Raw genomic sequence first — 7,952 nt, forward strand, 5'->3', positions numbered from 1 at the left:
TTTAAATGTCATAACAGAGTATAGTGTTTCTTTCTTTGACTTTTTGCTTTCTTGGCAAAATAAGCAGAGCTTCCAGTCAGTTGATGATGTCCTACTTCGTAGTCTTGAACTAGTCTGAGGTGTAGTTATGGTTGAATGTGATGGTTTATTTAGTCATTGTATTTTACCCTTATCGGTAAAAGTTGCGAAACAGCTCTTATGCCAATGTACTTCACCTTCATCCCCAGTCCCTATGGTCAAAATCCTGTGGATCTGATCAATATTAGCTGCATTTTGAAATTTCTGTCTTTCTTCGGCAGATGCCTTAAGTGATTGTAGGCCTTGAGCTGTTCCTTTGTAAATTGTATATTTTTTCGATTTCTGGCAAATGATAATCTCCAGAAGGGCCAGACATGGAAGGACTCAAACAAGCATGCTCTTCCATTTTTGTCCACCACCGTAGGAGGAATGACTAGAGAGCATCTAGTACAATTTTCAGAAAAGAGGACTTCTAGTGGCAAATTTGAGGAAAAGTTGGTAAACCATCTTTTTTACATAATTTGAGGGTGCTGATTCTGAATATTGTGCTTACCAAGCTGGATTTTGAGTGCTAAGCCTTGTAATTTGCATATTAATATGGGACTTGTTTGTTAACATTTTTTGAAAGTCGGCCATCTTTAAACCTGTGATATCGTAGACATTATATATTGGTCTTGATAGTGTTTGCACTTGAATGTGTTCTTAATAGTTTCCATCTAGAACATGTTTAGTGTATATCGTTATTGACCACGAGGTGGCACCTTGAATTAAGAGAACATGTTGATTAGTAAACACCTGGCCCTACCATATAGGGTAGACGCCGACTTTGCCTAGTAGGTCAGTCACTTGCAGTTAGGCTGCTGGGCCATAGAAGGTTCACGCTGCACGCTGCATGTTGCACGCTGCACGCTACACGTTCACGTGAAGAACCGGACCCTGGGCCATTAAACTTCATGCTTGGATGTTCACGTGTTGCGTCTGTTCTACTTTGACCGAGTAACCAACAATATGGACTCTTCGGATGACGACGATTGCCTCATTCTGCTTTTACTGAGACAGAGGAAGAGAAAAAGGAACAGAATTTGGAGCCGAGAACACTTCCTTCTGAGAGAAACCCGTGGTGAATTTCACCGAACATTCTATAATCTGCTTGACAATCCCGATGAAGAACTATTTTTCAATTATACCATTCAATTATATTTTTTCTGAAGTTTTCCCCTGAAAGCATAGCGTTATCTCCCTAGACCCGTTCTGATTGGCTGGCGCGGCGGTGACCGCATGCATTGACTGGAATTTCCGTCTTCACGCCTAGAAAAAAGTGTGCATGTTCATTTCATGCTTCACGCGTGAAGTGTGCAGCGTGCAGCGTGCAACGTGAACGCCGTTCTATGGCCCAGAGCAAGTCATGCTACGTTTGTCCACTTTTCTTTACACGCGTGTAGCGTGCAGCGTGCAGCATGCAGCGTGCAGCGTGAACCTTCTATGGCCCAGCAGCCTTAGGCCGTGCTACCTGTTGCCTGTATGTATTTGCTGCCTGCACTCTGAAAAAGTAAAGACCAACAAAACGGGAATGCTTGTGTGGACATTAATTCATTTTGGAGATGCAACATCTTTCTGGCGATGAGGATAAAAACTAATGGACTTTCGGACTGGAATTAACGAAGTGGATGCGAAGTGGATTGTTTGAAGCCTGGATGCACTGGACCTGTCGGTGAGGGGAGAGAAAAGAAGGAATTAAAAACGGAACTGAAGTAAGTTAAAAATGGCTACTACAATTGGCACGCTAGTGGCATTTGATGCTAAAGCCCAAACGTGGGAAGAATACTGTGAAATACTGGAACAGCTTTTTGTGGCCAATGAGATAACTGATGCAGCGAGGCAACGCGCTGTGCTCATTAGTGTAGTAGGGCCAACTACATACAGTTTGATGAGAAGCCTTCTTCGCCCGATGAAACCGAAGGACAAAAGTTACAAGGACCTAGTGAAATTGTTAAAAGGCCACTACCATCCGAAGCCTAGTGAAATTGTGCAGCGATACAAGTTTGATTCGCGCACCAGGAAACCTGGCGAGTCTGTATCTGATTATGTAGCAGAGCTATGCCGTTTGGCGCAAGATTGTAACTATGGCGATAAACTAAAGCAAATGTTGAGGGATAGGCTTGTCTGTGGGATTAATGATGAGCGTATTCAAAGACGCCTTCTGTCTGAAACGGAATTGACCTACGAGAAAGCACTGTCCATCGCTTTAGCCGTAGAGACTGCAAACAAAAATGCGCAAGATTTGAAAATGCCAAGCGCCACAGTGAAATTCATGAAGACGAAGAGGGGCTCGCAGGGGGCTGATGGATTTAAAGGAGCGATGACAGAGTGTTATCGGTGCAAGGGAACCAAGCATACGGCTGCAGAGTGCAAATTCAAGCAAGTGAAGTATCATGTGTGTGGCAAAATTGGACATATCGCAAAAGCCTGCCGTAACAAGGACGCACAGGAGTCCGGCAGCAGAGGATACAGAGATGGAAAGAAAGGAAAGAAACCAGCTGCCTACCACTGCTCCCACCAAGTGGAGGTAAGACAGGATGAAAGTGATAGCTCATCAGAAGATGCCTTGCCTTTCCACTTCATGAAATACAAATTGGGGCAAATGAGTGATGTGCATGTGAGAAAAGTAGACCCCTATGTGGTGCAGTTAAAAGAAAATAAAAAAGATGTTGAATTTGAGATAGATACTGGCTGCAGTCTTATGGCCCTTTTCCACTACCCTTTTTCAGCTCACTTCAGCTCGCTTCAGCTCACTTCAGCCCGACACGGCTCGCGTTTCGACTACCAAAAACCAGCACGACTCAGCTCATTTCAGCCCTGCTTAGCCCCTAAAACTCGCACCGTTTTGGAGTGGGGCTGAAGCGAGCCAAACCGTGCTGACTGAGGCTGGGGGCGTGAGCAGACACTCCCCTGTGCACTGATTGGTGAGGAGGAGTGTCCTCACATGCCCACACACGCCCCGCGAGCGCGCTGGGATCTGTAAACACCGCAAACCCGGAAGAAGAAGAATTACGAATTACGAGAATTTCTGAAGCCTTATGCGCCTCGCCTCATCTACACGCTCTTGCCAGTATCTGTTGGCGTTGTCAAGCCACAGCACCAAGACCAGCAACACTAACGACTCCATGTCCTCCATGTTTATTGTTTACTATTCGGGTCGTGAGACTACTGCTGAAAAGATCACTGAATCAGTGACATACAGAGCATCGTGGACGAGTTCGCGGAGCGCAAGGCTCGTCGTATGCCCTTCAAATAATGCGCGCAGTAGGCTATTGATGTTTTATTATGAGCCATGTACAGTATGTCGCCGAATGTTTTTTTGTTTTTGAGTTACATGTTCGTTTGAAGGACTTAATGTACAAAATAACATAGTTGCACCCCGTAGTGTTGAAATTGGTAAACACAGTGCATTCAGTGAGGTTTGCAACGCCCTCCTTTTATTTCTGACTCTTCCTATCACTGTTGCAACCTCTGAGCGCTCATTCGTATGCCCTTCAAATAATGTGCGCAGTATAGGTTATTGATGTTTTATTATGAGCCATGTACAGTATCCTAATGTTTTTTGTTTCTGAGTTACATGTTCGTTTGAAGGACTTGATGTACTAAATAACATAGTTGCACCCGGTAGTGTTGAAATTGGTAAACACCGCAGTTGCGGACATTTTGTAGCCTAAAATGATGTTATGATAAGCTTTAATAAAGGGCCCGGTCATTTGCCCCGCCCCCGGCCCGGCTCTGACTTGTTCTGCCACTGTCACTGATGTCACTGTTTGCGCTGCTTAACGACATCACATGACGTCCACCCACTTTCGCTAACTCCACCCAATGTGTCCACCCACTTCCAGCCAGCACGGTTCAGCGCGGTTGTAGTTGAAATGCAACTCCAACAGCCCCGCTCAGCCCGACTCAGCTCGACTCGGCACGGCACGGCTCAGCCGCGTTTGTAGTGGAAAAGCGGCATTACAGTAATGAATGAACAAATGTTCAAAAAGACTTGGAAAGACACTAAAGGGCCAGAGGTCAAGCCAGCCAAAATTCATTTGGAGACGTACACAGGCGACCCTGTTAAAGTTCTGGGTATCGCATCTGTGAAAGTTAAATACCAGCAGCAAAGTTGCAAATTGCCCCTAGTGGTGGTCGGAGGAAACGGCCCCAGTCTCTTAGGACATGGCTGGATGGAGAAAATTCAGTTTGACTGGAAAGAAATTAAAGCACATCCCAAAGCATGCAATGTGTTGAATGTGAAGACAGAGAAAATGACACTACAGAACGTGTTAGACAAACATGAAAATGTCTTTAAAGATGAATTGGGCATGCTTAAAGGCACACAGGCCATTCTTCATGTCAAGGCCAATGCAGTCCCTCGCTTCTTCCGCCCCAGATCGGTGCCATATGCCATGCGCGCCAAAGTTGATGAAGAGATAGACAGGCTGTTGAATGAAGGCATTATAGAGCCGGTGAAGTGGTCCGAATGGGCTGCTCCCGTTGTCCCAATTCTGAAACCGGATGGCCATATCAGACTATGTGGAGACTATAAGTTAACAGTAAACACCGCTTCATCCTTGGAACAGTATCCAATCCCTCGAGTAGAGGATCTCTTCACAGCACTGTCAGGAGGAAAGCAATTCTCTAAACTGGACATGAGCCACGCATACTTACAGATCCTTATGGATGACGCGTCCAAGAAATATCTGACTGTCAATACCCATAGGGGGCTGTTCACCTATAACAGACTACCCTTTGGCGTTGCGTTGGCCCCAGCTTTGTTCCAGAGAACTATTGAGGGTCTGTTGAGGGGGATTCCTCATGTCGCATGCTATTTAGATGACATATTGGTCAGTGGGCTGGATGAGGCTGATCACTTGAAAAATATTCACACTGTGCTCACAAGGCTGGAGGAAGCTGGCCTGCAGCTGAAGCGCAGCAAGTGCACATTCCTACAAGAGGAAGTGGAATACCTTGGACACAGGGTGGACGCACAGGGACTTCATCCTGTCAAGAAAAAGGTAAAAGCGATCATGGAAGCACCCACACCTACCAATGTCACTGAACTGAAATCCTATTTGGGCTTATTGAACTATTATAACAAATTCCTGCCCAATTTAGCTACACTGTTAGCACCCTTGCATGAACTCCTGAGGCAAGATGTGCCCTGGAAATGGCAGCAAAGTCAAGCAGAGGCTTTTCAGAAGTCAAAGGATCTCTTAAGCTCAGCACAAGTGCTAGTCCATTACTCGGCTGACTTAGAACGGATTCTCTCGTGTGATGCTTCGCCATACGGCGTGGGCACTGTTTTGTCACACAGAATGCAAGATGGCAGTGAACATCCATTGGGGTTCATGTCCCGAACACTGTCTCCTGCTGAGAAAAGATACTCACAGTTAGATAAGAAAGGCTTAGCCATCATTTTCGGCATTCAGAAATTTCATAAATATCTGTATGGCCATACATTCACCATCTACACAGATCACAAACCATTGATATCCCTGTTCAATGAGAAAAAGCCCATCCCACAGATGGGATCTCCACGAGTTCAGCGCTGGGCACTACACTTGAGTGCTTATGAGTACAATCTGGTTTACAAACCAGGCAAACATCATGCCAATGCAGATGCACTTAGTAGGCTACCAGTTGCAGGAAAAGTGCGTGAAGAAGAAAAAGAACAAGTCTTGATGATGGATCTGTTGGATGACACACTGTTAGACCCCGGACAGATAAAGCGCTGGACAGCTAAAGATGTAGTGCTGTCCCAAGTTCATGAACATGTCCTGAGGGGCTGGCCTGCTATAAAGTAGACTATGATCTAAAGCCATACCACAAGAGACGCACAGAGCTCAGTGTTAAAGACGGGTGTGTAATGTGGGGGGCACGACTGATTATACCCTCAAAAGGCAGAGAGCAAGTGCTGAAGTTGCTTCATCAAACACACTCTGGCATGTCATGGATGAAGGGCTTGGCAAGGTCCTACGTATGGTGGCCGGGCATGGACCAAGAGGTGGAGAGGGAAGTACAGTCATGCGAGGAGTGTCAAAAGAAACACAAGTCACCACCCACTGCGCCATTACACCCCTGGGATTGGCCGGAGTCTCCATGGTCAAGAATTTACGTGGATTATGCCGGACCATTCCAAGGTGAGATGTTCTTGTTGATAGTCGATGCTCACAGTAAATGGCTAGACATCTATCCAGTGAAAACAGCCACATCTCATGCTACCATAGAGAGACTAAGACAAAGCTTCAGTGTTTTTGGACTTCCTTAAATGCTAGTGTCTGACAATGGTACATGTTTCACAAGTATGTAATTTGAGTCTTTTATGCGACAGAATGGCATTCAACATGTGAGGTCGGCACCTTTCCATCCTTCATCCAACGGGCTAGCGGAGAGGGCGGTCCAGACCTTCAAGGAGGGGATGAGGAAGATAAAAGGAGACACCATGCAGACCAGACTGTCAAAGTTTCTATTCAGTTATCGCATCACACCTCATGCAACAACAGGTTTGTCCCCTGCAGAGTTAATGATGTCAAGGAGACTTAGATCTGTGTTTGATGTGATGTTGCCAAATGTGAAAACAAAAGTGCAGAACAAACAACTGAAACAGAAACAAGCTCATGACACAAACAAACGACTGAGAAACTTCATACCCGGAGACAAAGTTTACATCAGGAACTATTCCTACAGTCCTAAATGGATCCCAGCAGTCATTCAGGATAGCTCAGGTCCCCTGTCCTATACTGTAGTCGTCGGAGGCGGTCAAATCATAAAGAGACATGTGGATCAAGTGAGAGCCAGACTGACTGACACTGTCCCAAGTCAGGATCTCAAGAGAGAGTTCAACCTGTCTGTGGACATGGCTGAAGGTACTACAGACTCTGCGCCAGTGGAATCTGGCGTGACTGCAGTGGAGGAACTTCCTTCACCAGAGCTGGAGCGTCCATCATCTCCAGTTGTTCCGGTTCCAGATGTGCAGGTACCTCCTGACCCCCCGGTGCCAGCAGAGGTGCAATGCTCCGCGCAGCAAAGACCTCCACCAGCTGTCTCCGCTGCCCCAGTGGAGTTGCGGCGCTCTGGGCGAGAGAGACGTCCACCTGCATATCTGCGCTATTAGTTAGAGGTGAGATCTTTTCCAGGAATAGAGCAACAATGCGCTCTGATCTCACTGGAAGGACATACCTTCCTAGCTTAGGTTCAAAGAAGAAACACACACACACACACACACTTGGATACAAGAAGAACTGGACAAGAACAAAGGACTTAACCAAAAAAAAAAAACAGAGAAAAAAAAACTTAAAAAAGGAAAAGAAAAAAAACTGAAAAAAAAGATTTCCATGTCATTGTATTGGAGCCTCGAATGTAATGACGTATCTTTATACTGTGATGCTTTACATTGTCATACCAATAGTTAACTTTTAAGGGAAACGATGTAATATCTGCTTAAAGGTGGGGGAGATGTGATATCTTAGACATTATATATTGGTATTGATAGTGTTTGCACTTGAATGTGTTCTTAATAGTTTCCTTCTAGAACATGTTTAGTGTATATCGTTATTGACCACTAGGTGGCACCTTGAATTAAGAGAACATGTTGATTAGTAAACACCTGGCCCTACCATATAGGGTAGACGCCGACTTTGCCTAGTAGGTCAGTCACTTGCAGTTAGGCCGTGCTACCTGTTGCCTGTATGTATTTGCTGCCTGCACTCTGAAAAAGTAAAGACCAACAAAACGGGAATGCTTGTGTGGACATTAATTCATTTTGGAGATGCAACAAAACCGTTGGCTTCCAAAATGTAGACATTCATGTACACATGCTAGAGCATCAGCATAGAAGATTTGGTGACAATCCATCAACCCTTTCAAAAGTTATCGCACAAACAAAAAAATCTTCATTCGCCTAG

The 7,952-nt window shown here is 45.4% G+C and overlaps 1 pseudogene; it reads left to right on the forward strand.

The window, feature by feature from the left end:
- The first annotated feature begins 1,780 nt into the window (after positions 1 to 1,780).
- Positions 1,781 to 7,162, forward strand: LOC132885514 (uncharacterized protein K02A2.6-like; annotated as a pseudogene).
- The last annotated feature ends 790 nt before the right edge of the window (positions 7,163 to 7,952 follow it).

The sequence above is a fragment of the Neoarius graeffei genome, chromosome 1 (genome assembly GCF_027579695.1).
Source record: "Neoarius graeffei isolate fNeoGra1 chromosome 1, fNeoGra1.pri, whole genome shotgun sequence".
Taxonomy (NCBI): domain Eukaryota; kingdom Metazoa; phylum Chordata; class Actinopteri; order Siluriformes; family Ariidae; genus Neoarius; species Neoarius graeffei.